This window comes from Cyprinus carpio, chromosome B18 (assembly GCF_018340385.1).
Source record: "Cyprinus carpio isolate SPL01 chromosome B18, ASM1834038v1, whole genome shotgun sequence".
Classification (NCBI taxonomy): Eukaryota; Metazoa; Chordata; class Actinopteri; order Cypriniformes; family Cyprinidae; genus Cyprinus; species Cyprinus carpio.
In genome coordinates, this window is record NC_056614.1 from 18,079,924 (window position 1) to 18,101,198 (window position 21,275).

The window sequence follows — 21,275 nt, forward strand, 5'->3', positions numbered from 1 at the left end:
AATAAGCGTGCACACACACTCATGCAAACAAAGACAGGTGGGGATTGCTTACAGTATAGAAGTTTTAATGAAATGACCACTCAGAGACATTTTACCCAACAACAAAAAATGCTTCTGTAATTTGCTGTCAGGTTGTCAAGAGACCAGCAGAAAATAGCAAATGATCTCAGTGGTCCAGCTTCTTGTTTAAAAAAGAAGAAAGACAGAGAGAGAAAGAGAGGATGTAAGCGAGCAGAGAAAGCGAGAGAGTGAGAAATACAGAGTTAGAGAGAGAGAGACAGGGAAGACAGTATAGAGGAGATAGAGGAGGAGGCCATTAAGCGTCTCTCCGGCTGCTTTGTTTGCAGTTTATACTGCACTTTATTTCTACCATAAACAATCGCATGAGCCCAGCGCATCTTGAGCACCTCTATATATTACCCACAATGCCCTGTGGAGCAGCAGAATGTGGCACTGAGGGAGAAAGGGGAAGGAACATTATGCAGATTCTATTATTCTTTGTCTGCGTCTCATGACACCACTGATCCAGTACCTTATCCCAGTAGCTTCCTCCAGTCCTACCAGCAACTCCATGATGCATTCCTCCTAACTGCTGCAGCTGCACACTTCACCACATACCAGCACTGTGAACAAAGAGGAGAGAAGCTCATTAATAAACATTTAGAATGTTATTAGAATTATTAGAATCATTAGAATGATCATGTGACACTGAAGATCATATATATATTTATATATATATATATGTGTGTGTGTGTGTGTGTGTGTGTGTGTGTTTATGTATGTATGTATGTATATATATATATATATATATATATATATATATATATATATATATATATATATATATATATATATATATATGTATATAGAAATATCACAATATTGCTGTTTTACTGATGATCAAATAAACAACCCTGGTGAACATAAACATAAAAAAAATCGTATGGACCACAGTCTTTCAATCAGTAGCGTCAATCTTCTGTGAAACACAAAAGAAGATATTTTGAAGAATATAAAGTTTTTGTCCATACATTTAAAATCAATAAGGGGCCAAAACACCAATGACCCTACCTGTGTGAAAAAAACCTGTCCATTTTCAAAAAAATATTTTTTGTGTTTAGCAGAATAAAATCATAGAGGTTTTGAACAATATGAATGTGAATAAAAAATAATTAATAACATTTTGGGTAATATTGGGTAATAACATCTCTTTAAACATTTTTTGCATGTGAAATGTTTGCAAAATTCATAAAAATGTCAAACTCTTACTTACACATAAGGTTTGCTGTGGAATTTAATACAGTCTGAAGTCTTTTTCAAATCAGAAGTAACCTTCTAAAGGCTAATTTTATTTATTTGTGTCTTTCATTAAACAGTCACCACAAAAGTACATCCATGCAACAATTTACTCATACTAACACATATATTTGCTTTATGGTGAGCATGTTAAGATAGAGAGGAGGTGGATTTTGCTGAGGATGCAGTGGATTGCTTCAGGCGTGGTCGTTGAGCTATGCTTGTGGGCGACGGCTGTTTTAGTAAACACTCTGCGGGGCCAGTGTTTGATCATCTGTGTAGTCAGTGTGGTCTAATTGTTTTGCAAAGCATGCTAATTGCTTCTCATCCAGTCTCTTTAAATGTCAGCGCTCCCTGTAGTTACAATGTGATTCACCGGCCCTTGAAAATGGAAACAAGGCTGAATGATTCAAAATGGAGAGAAAGGGACAGAGAAAATGGGTAGAGGACTGCATGGCAGGGTCGGAGTGTTTGTTTGGAATGGCTCCACCAAGCTTTACCCACCAGCGTGACCTGACTGGTCAGCAGCCCTGATTCTGAACACCCTGCCCCTTAGGTCTCTGGGAAGGTCGGTACACCATATCAGCCACGGGCTAGAAGAAGCATTTATCTGTAAATAGACAGACAGTGCCGCCAACACACCCGCGCTAGGTCAAGCACTAAACGACCAGCGTTTTTGAGTGTTTGAGATGATTTGCCTGTGTACTAACGCGTGAGATTTAGAACCTGAGGCTGACCGTGAACTAAATCATATTACAAAGCTCTGATGACATTTTAATTACCGCGATTTAACACACGACATGGAAATATTGTCATAGGAATCAGGCGAGTAGATCACTGTTCAGGAAATCAATGAAAAGTTGAACACCATCCTGAATACTAAAAATCTCCTCTTCTGCAAACACATTAAGTCACTTAATGTCACATGCTGCTTGATCCAAACCAGAGTTTGCTATATACTTTTGGGTCTGAACTGCATTACATCAACATAAGTACAACCGGTTGAACAGGCAGCAGCTGTATACCACTGTAGCTGGGTAACAACTCAGGATGAGAAGATGCCAGCTTCACTGTTTTATTTATGTTTCTGTCACGTTGGATTTAGCACTAAAACTCCACATGCACAGAACAGCACTTGTGTTTGTCTGTCCCAGATGCAGTGTAAGAGAGCCAAATAATGCAAAAATCACCAAAGGCAATTTACTCAGAGACAAGAAGCTATGAGAGATGCACTGCACTATGCATAAGAGCAAACAGCAGTTACTACAGTATGCTAACACTGCAACTGAGAAAAAAAAAAATATGATTGAATTTGGATTGAGGCCACAAGGAGGTCTGCAGAAAACATAAAAAAGATCATAAAATACTAATAAGAATACAATTAATAACATAAAATTAAATTTATACAATTTATAATTTCCCTAGTCATAACACCCCAGGTCTGTTTTAGCCTGTTTGAGACAAGAAACCTGTTGTGATTCTGGCCTACAGGGTGACAGCAGGTGCTCACACAAGGAGACAGGATCTCTAACTGATTTTCCCACTGTTCTCGCTAGGCCTCAGGCTCGGCTTTCTTTGTCCCACTCCACCGCTCTACTCTGAACACCAAAGGCAGATGTGTCTGGTTCTAACCTCCTGCTGTGCTGGACAGAACCCTTGAGAAGGAAGCAGGTAGTCTGGCGTGTATACATGTGTTTGTGTGTTAGTAGTTTGAATTTCCCATTGCTGTGCTGGCTTGGGTAGCCTATGTAATGATTTCTCTGCTTCTGCAACAAGACCTGAGGGATGTGTTCTGTAGCTTTTAAACACACAGCAAACACTACAGAAATGCCTCAAAAAAACCTTTATTTACTCTATAATAGCCTGTTACACATTCCCAGCCACCGACTGGTGGTCATTTTCAATCCACAAGAGTGATAAAAGTGAATATATTCGGCTTACTGACGGCAATGTGAGGACTGAACATGAGACCTGGCTTGTGCTGTAAGTTTACTCCAAAACTAACTGATGCTGATTATTATATGATAGAACGTTGGATGGAGGAGGGTAGGGATGTGTAACTTCATACTTTAAAAACCCACTAAAATTTGGGCTATCCAAACAATTAGACAACTATTCACTTTATTTATTTTTGTTTAAATAGAAGCATAAGAAAACACAATAGAATGCAGAGCTCTCAAGTTGCTTTAAAAAAACGACATCCAAAAACATAATTTTAATAACAAAAACACAACAAGCTAAGACACAACAGCCAAAAACAGAATGAATCTATACTGGTTAAATAAAAAGAGATACAAGTCTCACACAGACGTTGTTCAACAACATAAATACTGATTATTCAGCACAGTCCTTCTGAAGAAGAACCTTATACCTGATTGACCAATCATCAGCTTACCAGCAATGCTGGGAAGTATGATAAAGAATATCCAATTCACTAAGAGTCTCAAATATCAAAGTTTGTGTCCTAAATTTGACAAATCTTCCTCCTAAATGCTATTTTAATCAGCCTGATACCTCTACACAATACTTAGTTTCTCTGAGGACTAATAAACACCTGTTTGAGAAAGCAATTTTAGCCAGGTATTGCTATTTTTGTGTGCAATATCAAGCAGATGGTCCATGAAACGTCTGGATGTGAATACAGTGGTCTTAATAAAATATATTGAAATCCCTAACTGCACACATCTTTATTGCAGTCTTAAGTTTGCAAAACACAGCTAAATAATTGCTGGCATGATGGTAAAACAAGCAATCGAAAAGAGAGCAGTGAAACATGACAATATGTCTTTGTCAAATCAGTTCAGGCATTCGTTCGACTGACCTGTAAATGTCCTGTCATCATTATCCTCCAATACAACCTCTGCTAATACAGACAGCTGGCTAAACCTCAAAGTGAGGCTTCTAGACAATTTTGTCCTTTTTCTCTCTCTGGTCTGTCAGTGTGTGTAAGGACCAGGCTGGAAAACCTTCCGGGAGAGTGAGGTAATTATCCATTCTCTCCTGTCTGCCTGCTATGTACAGACCATTCTCCAACTGCTCGTTAATGAAGCGTCCAATCAAATGCAGCTGACACTTCAGAGCAGCACCATTTAAAACCACAGATCTAGACAACGGGCCGTTTTGACACACTCGCCATGACAACGAAGATAAGGTACTGTTTTTTGGGGTGGTGCCAATTACTTTATTCATTTATGCTAGTGCCAAAAGCACAGTATGTGTTCTACAATATTTTAGTTCTTCTCTTATTTCTTACCAATAACAACTTATGGTGAGCTTCATCTAAGAAGTTTTGCCGTCTCCTTTGAAAGAAAATTTCAAGGGTTCTTCATACAGTGCCACAAAATCATTCCTAGTTGTTTGGGATTTTCTATAAACGTATGCATAATCATTTGAAATTTAATAACAGAGAGGGTAAAACAAAAACTCTTATTGTTTTGAAATTGAAGCTACAGTGTGTGGGATCGGCAGTCATATTCTAGCTGGTAAACAGAGCCATTAGTGCTAATGATAGAGTGTGTTTGAATACAATGTGCATTAGGATGAAGTGTGGGCTTCATCCTAACAGATTCTGTGAGTCCATAGCAAGTCGCTCACACAAGCAACAACCCCGTGTTAACTATTATTAGTAGTATACATCTCCAGCCAAATTGAGACTAAATCAGCTGACTGAACTAACTTAATGTCCCAAGCACATTGCTACACATCAGGGGGGAAAAGGTTCACAGGCAGAGATGAAAATAGCACTAAGAGAACAAACACAAGCACTGCTGCCTTTGTGCTTTATGCAGGAGACAAACAAACCAGATGTTTTGAGAGCTTGGAACCAAATCAACAAGTCTGCATGCTTTTCAGCATCTGGTTTCATCAGAGTCAACAGTTCAGACAGGGTGAAACCTTTATACATTGTCCATATTAGCTTATTACATCAGCTGGTCTATATTTGTTATATAATCATGTTTTTTATATTTAAAATATTTGCACAAATGTCTCATACTGACTATACAAAAAAATAAATAAAAAAAAATAAAGGTGTTTTGGACCCCACTCCCTTTTACTGAATGGGTAAAAAAAGTCAAAACAATCTTCTTTGTATTATTCAGAAGAAATGCATATGTTTGTTTATCTACAACTAAAGTGATTCTAAAGTGGTTTTGCTTCAGCACCCAGATTTATGTTGGCCATCAAGTGATGACACAAGACATTGTTTAACATAAAGGGCACAAAATATGCAAAATTAGTAACACTGCATAGACAGGGCAGGAATAGAATTAAATTTTGATCTGCATTTATTTTTCTTCCTTGCTGTTAACAGCCCTTTCATAAAGGACCTGCAACCCATTTTTGAGTTGTGATACCAAACTCAGTACCAGACAACCTGCTAACAACAAAACTGGCAACATCCACTAGGATAAAATAAAAGGTATGGACTGATGCAAGAGACAATCCAAAAAAACAAAAAACAAAACATGTAAAACAAAACCTTCCAGGAAACCCTAACACAATTCCAAACAAGACCTCCAGTGCTGAGAGCTGCTGTCTTTTGCCACCCAGTGAAATCAACATTTATAAGAGTGGTAATGAGCGTTTTCCTTCCCGCGTGACAGCGCTAATTACATTAGCATGAGCTATGAAATATGAGCTAGCTGACACACAGTTCCCTCAGAGGATGATGAAGGAGCAGGCCGATTTTTTAATAAACACTGTGCTGGCGAAATATCATCTCCTAACTGCCTTTGTATCGAGCTGCATGCACTTCCTCTGCCAAGATCCACCACTGACTCCCTAGGAATTTATGTACAAATAACTACTTTTTAATAGCCCTGTAATATGATTTCCTGCCAAAGAAATATTCAAATAGCTCTCAAAACCAGTACAGTATATTATCAGCCCCAAGCTAAACTGGATGTGGAAGGGTGGAAAAAAAGAGACAGATTATTTTTCACTCTGTAATTATTATACCACTGTCATCTGTGGGAGAGGAAGAAAGACAGGGCAATACTGCACCATGTTTCACTAGGGAGCAAGCAGCATTGTTTTTTAAGAATCAGGTACAAAACACAAACAGTAATTGTCGCATTTAATTACCGTAGTCATTTACTTTGCCTCATCACATTTATCACACTTTTTCCTCATTGGATTACAAAATAATGTCTCTTTCATTAAGGGTGATTGGAAATGAAAGCGAGGCTGTTTTTGTGTATGTGCACATTTTAAATTGCTTACTAAATGCAAATGTGTGTGTGAACTCTGCAGCATAAAGCACACATGTGGTTATTATATTTTCTGTGTTTGTGACCCAGACATTCTTTTATGTGACCTTAATGAAGCAACCACAAGCTTCTGAGACCACCGTGACATTCGTTTGAGAGTCACTGAAAGAATTTCACTACTTCTCATGTGACCATTATGGTACCATGGACTACAGAAGTGAATTAATTGCCTTGGCACTGTGGCTCACTTTCCATTGTTGTGCTTTCCATTAAGACTAGGAAGCGGTTGCAAAATCCCACAGTGAATTGCATATGTGTGTGCCAGAAAAAGTCTGAATGTTTGGGTAGAATGCATTGCTGAAATGCAGAAAACAAGAGAAAAATTTACTGAATGTGTGGAGAACAATATAATTAAAAAGATCTCTGTTTGATTCAGGGACAAACAACAAAGTGGAACAAAAACTCTACAAGACCACATTCATAGCTCATGAGTTGTGGTGGAAATTGTCAGTGGCATCTGAAATGGAAAAATGATCTCTAGCCATCTATAGTCGATTTCAATAAACACTACCATTCAAAAAGTTTGGGGTCTAGGCTGAATTTATTTGATTAATAATCAAGTAAAAACAGTATTGTTGTGATCAGCATCTGGCCACTTTTGATCACACACACACCTATATTGTATTATATTGTTAACATTATATAATATTTATTTATTTTTATATATATATATTTTTTTTTTTTTTTTTTCTGGCAATAAAGGGCATTAGTAATCCAGACATCAACACTCCAGTTCTAGTACTTAACACATTAAATGTGTGTGAAATTGTATGGTAATGCTTTCTGGAGATGAGACTCTTCACAGTAGACCTCCAGGAACCCAAAAAGAGACGGATAACCCAGCGGCCTTGCTCAGGCCATGGCAGCAAATTAGACCTGTGGGCTCAAATCTCCCCCTACACCCCCTCTGCTCAAATGGAAGAGTCCCAAGCTGTTCTGTTAAGCATCTGTGTGTATGTGACAATTTGAGAGTGTGTGAGTAAAATAAAACCCGGTGTGATTCATAAAGTGCAAATGCCTTTGTTTTCGATAAAAAAAAAAATTAAATGTGCATGCTGTATTAGACAGAAAACATGAACATGCGTGCACTCTTATGGCCAACTGATGTCCTTGGCACCTCTCTGAGCTTGTGTGTAGTGCATCACGAGTCACTTTGACAAGCTGATAATGGGGCTCTTTTTGGGGGCTGGTGCTATGTGGAGCCCCTCTGCACACTGGGCTTATCTGGCTCTCTCTGGGGAAGTTGCCAGAGAGAGAAAGAGAAAGAGAGAAAAAAGAGATTCTCTACTGAAGCTTGCACCCTTATCGCTCTGACAGCCGCCGTTTACATGAGAGCGGAGTGCCAGTCAGATCATTTACAGGAACAGATTAATACTGCCCAATGTGTCTCTCTCTCTCACACTCTTACACACACACACACACACACACCCACACACACTACAGAGGTCTGTCTGTGACCGCATGCACATTTCCTCTTTTCTTCCTATCTTTTCTCACTCTAGGCTGTCTCACACTAGCCTTTGTGCACTGCAGTGTGTGTGCGCTGTGAAATAGATGCAGTCTATATGGAGACTCACTCAGAATTAGTGATGGGAAATAAGAGAGCACATTAATTCAAGTGTCTCACTGAGGACTTGTACTTTCCAACTTTACTAACTTTTGAGAGAAAATATATATTGTTTACTGCAGCAAATGCAACCATATATAGATAGAATGAGATAAAACAATGGATGGATGGATGAACGTTACAGTTGGCAAACAAGTGTAAGGTTCCCGCACTTTTAGACCAATGAATTTCTATAACTTTTCCTAGACAATTTGTAAAAATGATTTCTTAGACACTGCACTCACAGAGTGTTATCTAAGCTGATTAAATGTTTTAGAGCTGAGGATTTAAATTTATACATAGCCTATTTAATTAATTTTATTATTATTTGTTTATATATTTTATTATGTGCTGTCACAGGTGTTGCATTTGTCGCAATTCGCAACAGTTCAGTTGGGGCTTGTCCAATCAAAATATATCAGCCATCAGCTTTAATATTTCTATTCGTGTAGAAATGTAACACAAATATATTTAATAAATGAATAAATGAAAAACTTTATATTAACTAAAATAAAAAAAAATACATTTATATAATTTTAAATATATAAAGAACAAGCAGAACCAGTCACAAAAAATACTGTTGAGGCCTGGATTTTCATGCTAAATAATTAACCACCACTTTAAAAAAACACTTAATATATATGTAATAATTAATATTCTTGATGCAACATTTTTTCTTTTCCACACAGAGCTATGCAGCAGAGTTTGTGCTTTTGACTGACCAGCTAATCTGCAGCAGCAAGTAAGTGCTAAAAGACACCAAAGCAGATGTGATTTGTTCTCTGTGATGCTCAGTAAGATTTTTTACATTTCCTCTTTTGCTTTCTCCATCCCTCCCTACTGCTAAGGCCTCATCCAGCTTCTCCCTCCCTGTCTCGCTCTAATGAATCATCCAGAACTTTTCCTTCAAAGAAAGATGATAAAGCCCCTCTGGCACAAACACATATTGCATGCATTCATCACCACACAGATTTAAGGTATGTCAGCTTGCACCAACAGCTCAAGCAATCGCACACACACACGCATATATACACACACACGGTTTAATATATCTACAATTTAAGAGGAGCCCTTGGTGCTCAGTCTCAGCAGATCAGTTTCGGTCTTAAGGTGCTCCTGTGCGTTAGCCCACACGCGCCGTGTCCACTCCTGGTCGTCTCGGGGCCATGACGCTGCTGTCAGATAAAGGCACAGCTCTATTCTTCTGTGGACAGATGAGGTGGCGAGTAGACAGGTAGGCAGACAGTAACCGTGGAAAGGGCAGACGGAGAGCTGAATACTCATCCAGGGATTCACACACGACAGCTGACTGGTATTCAAGATCTCACGCACTGTACAGAGCAGGGCAAAATGCACAAACATTAGTGCTCCCTCTATTTCTGGATGCGAACACACACACACTCTGACTAAAGCTTTCCTTTATCAACCTCAAAGTGTCTTTGAACCCTGAACAAGTAGCACTTTTCTTTAATTGCAGTCTGTCACATATTTTAAAGAATAGCTGTTTGGAAGGGTGAAAATGCATCAATGTCTGTACATTTAAAGAATGAGGAAAGTAGAGGAGGAATAAAAGACAAAGAGTGGCAAATGGTCATTCAGACTTAATGAAGAATCCTTCTCACTTTCTAGTGAGTTGCCTAATGAGGGAGCATTTAAGGGATTATAGGTGTGTTTCATAAATAAAGGCTGAGTTTAAAGTTCACCTCAAAATGTTTTTTCCTCCATTATTTACTCAACCTTATGTCATTTCAAACCGCTCTCTCTCTCTCTCTCTCTCTCTCTCTCTCTCAATTTTTCAATTCAATTTAGGTGAGCTTTATTGGCATGACAAAAACTGTACATTTGTATTGCCAAAGCAGTTGCAGCTGGGCTGCTTACAAATAGTGCACATATTAACAGAATGAATAAGAATAATAGTACTAATAAAAATATATAAGTATTAAGCATGTAGTGCAAAATGAATTAGTGTATATAAGTGTATAAGTTAGAAATAAAATAAAATAAGATATAGTATTAGATTTACATTGGCAAAATATACATCTAAGTAATATAATAGAGTAATATGGCATAACATATCTACATGTGCTGGAAACATCAGATCAGGGAAGGTTGAGTGTTTTCTCTTCTATGGTGACAGGCAGACACATTGAGCAGCAAACACAGCAGTTCTTGTGTTCTCCTAACAGATACAGCAGTTTCTCCTGCTTTGAAAGAGTTTTAAATGTCTGATGAATCTGCTGTATTTTATCATAGTGTTACTTGCTTTCTTTGCTCATCTCTTGGTGTTGCAGGGATTTACAGTATAATGATATGATTGGGGGTCACTGAGTTTCAGATGTTTCCAGAATCTAATTGCCCTTTTTTGTATCGTTATGATTAGAGGATATTTGCCCAATTCTGCCCTGCATGCGTTAATTCTGCCGGTGCACGTGTAATATATTTTTACAGAGTTCTGCATGTAGGGTCTCAACTGGATGTTTTTCCATTTGGTGAAATCTTGATTTGGATTTGTCAGCGGACCCCACACCCCACTGCCATAGAGGGCAATGGGCTCAATTACTGATTTAAATTTTTTTAGCCAAATTCTAATAGGGATTTCTGTAGGACATTGCTGTTTTATGGCGTAGAAGGCTGTGTGCTTTATCTCTCAGTTCATTCACAGCATGATTAAAGTTTCCTGTGGATGTGATTTTCAAACCCAGGTTGTTGTAGTGTGATGTGTGTGTTATCTGGTTTGTGCCTAATGTAAATGTTTTTTATGTTCCCTGGGATCTGGATCTTTTCTGAAAGATCATGATTTTGGTTTTCTTCAGGTTGACTGTCAGGGCCCAGGTCTGGTAGTATTGTTCTAGCAGGTCCAGGTTCTGCTGTAAACCATGTTGAGTGGGAGACAGCAGAACCAGATTGCCTGCATACAGCAGGCATTTAATCTGTGAGTTGTGTAGGGTGAGGCCAGGGGCTGCGGATCGCTCCAGACTGCTTGCCAGTTCATTGATATAAATGTTAAATAATGTTGGGCTTAAGCAGCAGCCCTGTCTCACTCCATGCTCCTGGGAAAGATACCTCGTACGTTTGGTGCCGAATTTTATGCAACATTTACTTTCAGTGTACATTGATTTGATAAGGTCATAGGTTTTACCTCCTATGACGTTTTTTGTAGGTTTTTATGATAGTTTATTGGTGCCAAATTGAGTCAAAAGCTTTTTTTAAAGTCAATAAAGCATGCATATATTTTACCTTTATCTTGGTTAGAGTATGTAACGTATAGATGTGGTCAGAATCCAATTTGACTTCTACTCAGTACATTGTGTGTGGTGACTAATTTGAATAATTTTCCCAAGTTGCTGCTCACACAGATGCCTCTGTAGTTGTTAGGATCAAATTTATATCAGTTTTTAAAGATTGGTGTTATCAAGCCTTGATTCCAGATGTCAGGGAAGTAACCTACACTCAGAATTACATTGAATAGTTTTAGAATGGCCAACTAAAATTTACTGCTTGTGTGTTTTATCATTTCATTTAATATCCCATCAGGTCCAGATGCTTTTTTGAGTTGGGGGTTTCATTTTTTTCTTTTTAAGTTATTTAGCAGTTATTGTGAAATCTAATGGGTTTTGGTTATCTTTGATTGCTAATTCTAGTAATCCCAATTGGTTAATTGTTTGATTTTGTTTACAGTTTGTGTCTGTTTGTACTTTATTAAACAATGTTTGGAAATGACTTTCCCATATTTTTCCATTTTGGATTGCCAATTCTTCATGATCAGTTTTTTTCAGATTATTCCAAAATTGGTTTATGTTTACTGACTTCTCAATTATTGTGAGTTGTTTTTGGGTGTATTGTGCTTTTTTGGTTCTGAGTGTATGTTTGTAATGTTTTAGTGTTTCACAGTAAAGAAGATGGATCTCTGTGTTTCTGATTTGACAGTGTTCTCAGTTTTTTTTTGCAAATAGTTTGGCAGTCCTGATCAAAACCAATTTTTGTAATTTTTGGGTATTTTATTTTTTCCATTTTTTGTTTTCAATTTGGATTGTTTTGGTGATTTTTCAAATATGTAATTTAAATCTTTGACCGCAAGATTGACATCATCATTAGTGTGAGCATAGGTGTTATTTAGAAAGTTATCTATCAGCGCTTGTATTTTTTGGCTGGTAAGTGCTTTCTGATATTCTTCAGCACTGTTTTCAGCCCATCTGTATGGTTTTCTGATGTTGTACAGTTTACTGGGCTTTGTGTTAATGTTATTTTCAGTCTTTTTGAGATTTTTGACTGTGATCAGACAGAGTGGTTAGTTCTCTAACAGTGAATGATCTGAGAGGCAAGGATCTATGTCTGTTATCATATAATCAACTGTGCTATTCCCCAGAGGGGAGCAAAATGTGAATCTCCCTAAAGTGTCTCCTCGTAACCTACCATTGATGATATACAGACCCAGGCTTCGACAGAGCTGCAGGAGTTCTTTTCCATTCTTATTTACTATATGATCATGGTTATTTCTGTGGATATGGGAGAATGTGTTATTAATAACAGTCAGTTTGTTGTTGATGTATTTGTTCCCTTGTGTGTTGAAGTCCGGCTGTAGTCCTGTTCTTGCGTTCAGGTCTCCACAGATGAGCACTTTTTCCTGGGCCTGGAAGTGGCTTGTTTCTTCCTCTAATGTGGAGAACGTGTCTTCGCTGAAGTAGGGGGACTCTGATGGCGGGATGTATATGGCACACAGGTATATATATCTCTCTCTCCCTCACACACACACATACACACACCACATTTATGTTAATTGACACATTATTTACAGCAACAGCTGCAGTATGCTTTTCTCTACGGATGAGTTTTTTACGTTTTCCGTTAAAATAGCACTTGCCCTGTGTTTTCAGAACCCAGTAGCTTTCTAAATCATATAGCTTGATAGTATTTTTATAAAGTATTCCTTGTATAGAATATTGCTGTTAAATGTGTGTTTTGTCTGAATCTATGCTGTAGAAGTACTAGACTACAATAAAAACAACAATAACAATGTGTCATTACAAGACGGTCTGCAGAATAATTACACATGTAGTGCACGTACTTCATTAGAATTAATCAGCCCCATATAATTAACCCTGATGTAAAGTGTGAATGCGTAATCTATGCTCATTATTAACTGTTTTAAGCATGTTAACTGTTTTTACCAATACCTTATTTGACCAAAATCCTGAGCTAAACCTTAAAATGCTATGTGCACTTTTACAAGTTGTTTGAACTGAAATGTGTGTTGGCAGTGTGTGTACACAACCACCCTATAATGATTAAAATCCACCCAGTGGTTTTTTTTTTTAATACTAAAATCTTTACCCCTTTTCTCAAATCGAGAGTGTGACGTCACAAAGACAGGCCCCTTCCACAACAGTTTGATAGACAGTAGCGTTTCAGCACAGACTAGACTGGCGTCTTACCTTAGACCCACCCTGAGTGAGCTGTCATCAGTGAGCTGTTTCACCGCCGGAGCAGATGTAGACAAAAATGACTCCTAAGCAATCGAGGTGTTTTGTTGATGTAATAATGAACATAGCAGTCGTCTTTTACTCCATACTTTTAAGCTGCTGAAGATGGATTACGTTTTTTTCTGATCTACCTAAATGCATCTATGTTTGCGCGAATCATTTGTGATCCAGCTTCACCTACAGAAGAAGTGAGTATAAGGTTTTTTTTAATGAATCTTTGCAAATCGCCTTTCTTAATAATGTGCTAATTAGCAAGTTTCACGAGGAATGCAGCTACAGTAAACTGTCCCTCAGAGAGCGGCTTGGAAGAGAGGGGCGGGGTCAGCAGAGCTCATTAACATTTAAAGGAAAATGCTACAAAACGGCTTGCTCTGAAAAGAGCTGTTTTTGACGGAAAAATTTTTTTTTTACACTACCATTAAGAAATTTTAACCAAACTATGTTACAGATTTTTCATTAAGACCCTAAAGAATCTCATCAACTTGTGGAAAATGGGCATCCGAAGACCCCTTTAAATCATGAGGTGGATTTGAAAGTACAGTTTGTCTTCTAAAAAATAACTTTTTTTCATAATACAGTTGCCTTTTTGGTCTGTAGCTATTTTTGTTATATTTTATGGTCCTTACCATCTATTGCCATTTTTCAATGTGAAGTCTCAGTTTTACTATATGTATTTATTTTGTCACTATGTGGTGGATTTAACATTGACAGATACTTACAAGAGACATTTTGTCATATTGCCTCTGATTGGCTAGATCTGCCTTAACTGGAAGAATAAGAATAAAAAAAAGAAGAGGAAGAGGATGAAGAAGAACTATTTTGGTCCCACTCTATATTGGGGGTTTTTAGATACTACAGTATGTACTGAATAATAAAATAATGGATTGTTAGGTACAATATACCTATTGTGTTCCTGTTGAATTGTTAAACAAACACTTTTGCTGCTATTGAAGTGGGATTGGTGGATTAGTGATCTGGCTAGGTTTAGAGGTGTAAGGTGTAGAGGTAGAATCAACAGTGTAATTATTTTTAAATATAAGTACAATGAAAAATCATGTTTGTACACAATAAGTGCATTGTATCATGTAAAATTTTAAATTTACATTAAATGTTAATTGATTAATCAATTAAATAATATATGTGACTGTTTACCTAATTTCTATGAAAATTCTACAGTCATTCCCCTACAACCAATTTCTATGTCTAATCCCGTTCATATATTAAAAATTAAGTTTATATAATATTAAGAATGCCTCCACTGGGACAGAAAGGCTGTCATTGTTATCTATTTACACATAAGCAACACATATGAAAAGAACATCTGAAAGCTCTCCTATCAGTTTTCACATACACAGACACACAAAACAAACCACTCTAAAGGACAAATGTTCAGAATAAATACTAAATGAAGGAGCAGCAGTTCAGGGCTCTGGTCAAAACCATTTTCTATCTGCAGAGCAATACAGTGTGCACACAGGCTGGCCAAAACAGCAGCTAGACAACAGAAGTCCAGCCAAATCAATACTAATGAATTCTAGGGTTGAAATTCCAGACAGATTTCATTGTGGCCTGGACTTCATAAACAATACATTTTCATTAAGACCTGCAATGAAAACTTAGCGAAAAACAACAACCAGGGCCGCTGGATGGAAAACTACTTATAAACATCTGATGCTACAGTGATATTGTTATGTGCTGTGTATTGTATTAGTCATACACTGACCAAAAAATGCTCTCATATTTGGTCTTATAAACATTAAACTGATTGTAACAGTGGCAGGGATGTATGCAGTGTAACAGCTAGCTCATATAGTTATGTCAACCTCACCTATCAACATCTTACTTTGTGCAAAGGCAAATTAGTTTACCATTGACCGATTTCTAAATACTGATCTGTGTGCAGTGGTGTGGTACAGTAACGTAATTAGTATATGGAAAATGTCACCGAAAGACTAAAAGTGCAGTAGTGCTAAAAGAGAAAGAAGGAACGTGATGAATGAAGGTGGGTTGTAGCAACCTTGTAATGACAGAGAGGATTGAAAGTCTGAGTCCACATTGAAAAGATAAGATAAAAAATTTATTTTAAACCTAGAAAATATACAGAGATAAAAGAATAACTTTTCAACAAGCTAGAAGTTATGGCGCAAAATGAAAATAAATATTTCAGATTTTGCACTTCTAATTGATCTCCTTCAAACAAAAGGTCATCAGTCGGTTAAAACAAACTCCTAACGTAAGAATGCCTGTAGTGACCATTCATTGTGATCAAGGGCTTTCTTTAAAAGTCTTGTTACAAGTTGCTCTTTGGATCATTCTGAAATCATGCTCAATTACATCAGGTTTTTCACAAACTTGTATAGCTCCTGGAGCTCAAGTGCGAGTGCAATTTTATTTTTATTTTTTACAAAAATTGTACTTACAATATTATTTGTAATAGGGAAAATTATATTGAATTAAAAAAAAAAAACAGTAAAAAAGAAAATACAATCTCATGAAACAAAAAATATGTTCTAAGATCATTTTGCCAACATTCCCATTACATGTTCAGTTTTGAAATGTTTTAAAAATGAAAGGGAACATTTCATTTTATCATTATCAAATCATTAAACATTTTGAAAAACATTACTTTTGAACGCTCTCTACACTCTAAAACAAGTAACATTAAACATTAAAAAATGGTAGACGAATATCCAACTAAAATGTTTCAGAAAAAAAAATTAATGAATGATGTATTAGGAAATTTTTGTGCTAATGTTTTGAGAACATTTTTAAAGACAGATAGCTTTGAACCAACATAAAATTAACATTACTAGAAGAACATTTGAGAAAACTCTGCCAGAATGTTCTGAGAACACTCCCTATTAGCTGGGATAGAAACTTGACTCCACTGTATTTTCAGTATAATCTTAAAACAAAGTGGCAGGTACAACGTAATACTTTTAAAATGTAGTAGATTTACTTTTTTTTGCCCACAATGGATGGAACACATGAAAGCAGTCCAGGAAAATCTGGCCTGGTTGTTCCACCACTGGCTAAAATCCAGTCATATGACCAGCTGTTTGAGATCACTAATGGATGCTGCATGCCGTACCACAGGCTCAGAGTCTGGTGCTCACTGCATATTCTATTGTTGTCTTTAACAGAAGCACCGAACAATTCTCACGACAGTTGGAGATTAAAATATCAACCACCCACACGAGAAGCTTCAAGCAATCAAAAACACAATAAAAGATGAAACACTGTAATACGACACACCTGTGGGACTAAAGACATGATATAGAATACTTCTGATTTACTGTACCTTATTTGTAGATTAACTGCAACTCTAACACCCTGATAATTCTTTAGATTTCCTATTGCCACAAACTTACTAATGTGAGCCTTGAAATGAAAAGGGAAAATAAATGGATGTTTACGGAACTTAATCGAGTATACTTTAACCTATCTTTCTTAGGTTAAAGAAGTCTATAGATCTGTAAAGCCTTAATAGTGCACCTACTGAATGCAAACCCATGCCTCTTAAGATCATAAGGCAATGTGTAAATATCACTGCCTCTTTAGTACTGATCGACTTGCATTAAATTCTCACCTAGCAAATAAACTGCCGCAACACCATCCCTTAGAGGAGATAAACATGTTTTTATGTGAGCTTTCTGTGGTGTAAGTATGATGTCTCATTAACTACAAGTAAACAGGTGTTGATTGCTCTTGGGGGATATTGCATTGCTCTAAACTGCAAGCAGCAAACATTTTAAAAAAGCACCTTAGCGTGGACTTCATGTATCAGAGAGCTAATGAAGGCATTCAAACACTTGAATATTCACTGATAGCACAACCAGACGGTCATTTTTGCTAATTAAACCCTGGCAGGGTTATCAGGACTCCGACTCAGAGAGGCGGCAACTCAACAAATAAGTAAATATGAGGGCATGAAATATTGATTTGAATTAAAATTATTTTTAAATATTTCCTGTATATCATCTTTCAGCTTCCGCTGAGAAAAATTCCACTGAGCTACTCTCCCCCCCTTTTTTGTAAACATGCTCTAGACAGACATCGTTGACCGTTCTATGACCCCTAACAGTTTTACAGTAATGTTTATAAGGAAGTTATTTCACTATCGATTACAAAAATGCTAGATGCTACCAGTTGCCTATGTATAAAACAAGAGAGAGCAAGTCTACGGTGTAATGAGAGCAGTGTCAAGTTTACCTAGAATGCTCTGTCATAAGAAAACTGCCATGAACGATGGCAAATATTAGGACAAATCTAACAGCTGGATTGAAAGTTTGACCAATCAGAATGTCATACCAAACCCTCTGGGTTTGTGCCAAAATTCCGAGCTCGGAGCACTCCCCTCGGACAGCACGCCAAAAACACATAACCTTTACTCTGTTTATTATATGTAAGTGTGCACTTGTACATTAAACTTAAAAAAGTAGCTGCAGTGCATTCTGGGAAACCCTGGACGCCACGTTATATCATAAACTCTTACGTAAGTTATATCCATCTCCCTTCTCTATTCCATTTGAAATGACTGAAAGATGAATTATCCCCCAAAGCCTTTGCATGTTATCAATATGTGTATGTGATACTGCTTGCAGCCAAGGTGAGGTTAGTGGTAAATGCAATTCTCCCTCTTCCTTTGGGAGAGGAGGTGATAATGGAGGTGGATAGTACGGCCCAAATCACAGATTACAGCTGAATGTATGAGAGGGTCTTTTTCTCCCCGTCTTCTCTCAGAGACTAGAGAGATATGTAGCGGTAGAAAGATCAAGGCCACCACACTTACCAGAGTGTGTTATCGTCTCTGTGCATCTCAGAACTGTGGAGTGGATGGGGGAAGACTGTAACACAGCGCGCTCCCTGGGGAACCTGCCTGAAGGGGTGCGAATGCAGCAATCATGTTGTTTCAATTCCCCCATTCGCTTCAAAAATTATCCGCCCATCAGTTTTGCTTACTGCAGTTTTATTTAAGAAGCATGCTCCTGAACGGCAACACAACCAGGTACAAACCTATAGGAGAAAAAATCATTTTCAGTTCTGATAATATCAACAGGTAAAGAGTAGTTTGTGACAATGCTAAACACTGGATCACAGAAGTAAATATGATTGCCAGTTGTTACTCATTTGTTGCATGAGTTGGCCACTGTGCTTCAATCAAAGCATTTGATAGTACACTTGGAGGGACTGTCTCTGTGGGTTAGCCTGCTGTGCATTGTTCTTACAGCTTGACTGTGATCTCAGGAGTTCCAGTTTTTGGGTCACTCTTGCCATTTATCTAAATGCCTGTTCACTCCAAGAGCAAAACGCAAAAGTGAAGCTTACTGGCAAAAATAGTCCTACTCACACTATGAGCGAAATGAAAAAGCACTCTGGACATTCACATGATTTAACAGAATGCCCCACAAAAACCACATAACCCATAAATATTAAATAATATTGAAGGATATTTTGTCACTGGAATGGCAAAATGAAAGTTAGACTAATAGTATATGCAATAAAATATACTCATTATTGCAAATATTAATACAAAGATTTGTATTTCAAATAAACGCTGTTCTTTTGAACTTTCAATTAATCAAAGAATCATAAAAAAAAAAACTATGATTTACAAAAAACATTTAGAAACACAATGGCTTTCAGCAATGATAATGAGAAATTATAATAAATCAAATAATAATACAATCATTTAATGAATTAAAATGTATAAAATTATTATAATCATGAGAAATATTAGTATGGTTTCTGAATTATCATGTGACACTGAAACAGGAGTAATGACTGATGAAAATTCAGCTTTGCCATTACAGGAATTAATTACATTTTAAAATCTATTCAAATAGAAATATAGTGGTAGTGCAGAATGCAAATATTCCATTTATAGGCCTGGTTACAGTTGCTTTCAAAATAAATTTGAGTGGCACGTGGAAAGACCTCTGAATTGGTTTTGAGTTTGGTAAAGTTCAATGCTTGTTTAAGGTTGCAGTAAGAGCTTCTAATGTATGTAAAATTGAAGGTTACTGGTGCCCAACAAAGCCTAAAAGAAAATTATAAGGCAAATCATTGTATTATTGAGCTTAAAAAAAAAAAAAAAAAAAAAAAAAAAAAAAAAAAAAAGAAAACTTCATAGGTGCTTTCCTTTTCCCTCTTCTGGCCAAGTCATTCCAGCCTGTCAGAGATATGGTTTACTATGATCAAAAATGTGATCCACATTATGATTGCGGTATGGCTCTCAGATCTGCTTGCATACTAAATCGACACAACTGCATGATGGTTTAAAGCCTCAAGCTTGTAAAGAGATGAGTAAAGATGTTTGTCTTTGTACTTTGGGTTTGATTAGATTGGGGGTGGTACAAGACAAATTTGTTTCTTTTCCTTTGATGAGATTACCTAAATAGAATGTTTCACCAAAATCATTTTGCCAAAATGCTTCAAAAGAACCACTGCCAAGTTCAACTGAAAGGTCACCTCAAATCACTATAAACAAGAAAATCACCACTTGATACAACCTTCTCATTTTATGTCCTCTCTTTAGTTAGTACAGCAACTCTCAACATTTTCCTCAACTGGGCTGAAAAACAAGTCTAGTGGGCCATATGTCATTTTAGATGACATATAACATCATCAATACAACCAACAGGGTTAATTAGGCTATTATACACCAATTTACCAATTTATACACACACATACACACACACATATACATATTTTATATGATGATAACAGAATGGTACCCACATAATTGCAATGTGATGAGGTCATGTGACAATGTAGAATGCTGCTTATTGAAATGTTTATTGTGGAATAATGCCAACTGTTTAATTTACATCCAGTTTTATTCAGCAGTATTCTTTTGCAAGCACAGCCTTTGACTTATAATGAAGGGCAATGGATACAAACTGCGTGGGTTTCACAGGCTGTCCACATCCAAAAAAAAGAAGGAAAAATATATCTATATTTTTTTCATTGGTTGAGAAATGATGCACTGGTTACTTTACGCTCTCTCGTTTCTTTATTATCTGTCATTTTTGTCCTTTCTAACATCTGCTGCAGTTGGACTACAATATTTTCCGCTCTTTCCCTTTTCTTCTCTTCATTTTTCCTTCATAGGCAACAGATGACAAGCAGGCAGTTGATAGACCTGATCTCCAGGTTTGACCTTCTAAGAGGCTGTGCAATTCCGCCTGTCTCCTTTCGAATCCCTCCCACCAGCCTCTCTCTCACTCTGTGCTAAGTGATGGAGATGCAGCTTCATTGAATATGACGTCTTAAAGAGCTAGAAAAAGGTTACAGTGGCTGACTTCATGACACGGGTACATTATTTATATCCAACCCTGCAGTGCATTGGTCGCCTAATTGGTGAAATGAGGGATTTCTATACATCCAAGGGACCAGTAACACACACACAAACACTACAAACTACATTTCTTACAATAAGCTAATGGTCAGTTTTGCTTTTCACTTAAAGTATCTTTTTTTATTGAAAAAAAGAAAGTAAACAAAAAAATCTGCTCTGTCCCATTCAGGAACACTCTCCTTAAGTTATAAATTAGCTTCATTCATTGTAATTCACTCCCTGCCTTTGATTCAGTATATGAGCTTGGTTAACGGTCTCTACAG

At 37.0% G+C, this 21,275-nt stretch overlaps 1 long non-coding RNA gene across 2 annotated transcripts in view; it reads right to left on the reverse strand.

Annotated features, from left to right (window-relative positions):
- Window positions 1–276: 276 nt before the first annotated feature.
- Window positions 277–21,275, reverse strand: part of LOC109109507 — a 41,339-nt gene continuing 20,340 nt past the window's right edge. Inside the window, exons 2-3 of one of the 2 annotated variants that reach the window (XR_006157115.1) lie at window positions 18,445–18,668; window positions 277–623 (exon numbers count right to left, since the gene is read on the reverse strand). This is a non-coding gene — a long non-coding RNA (uncharacterized LOC109109507). Of the gene's footprint in view, window positions 624–9,027; window positions 9,504–18,444; window positions 18,669–21,275 lie in introns of those variants that run through there. The other variant, XR_006157116.1, reaches the window with a different exon arrangement.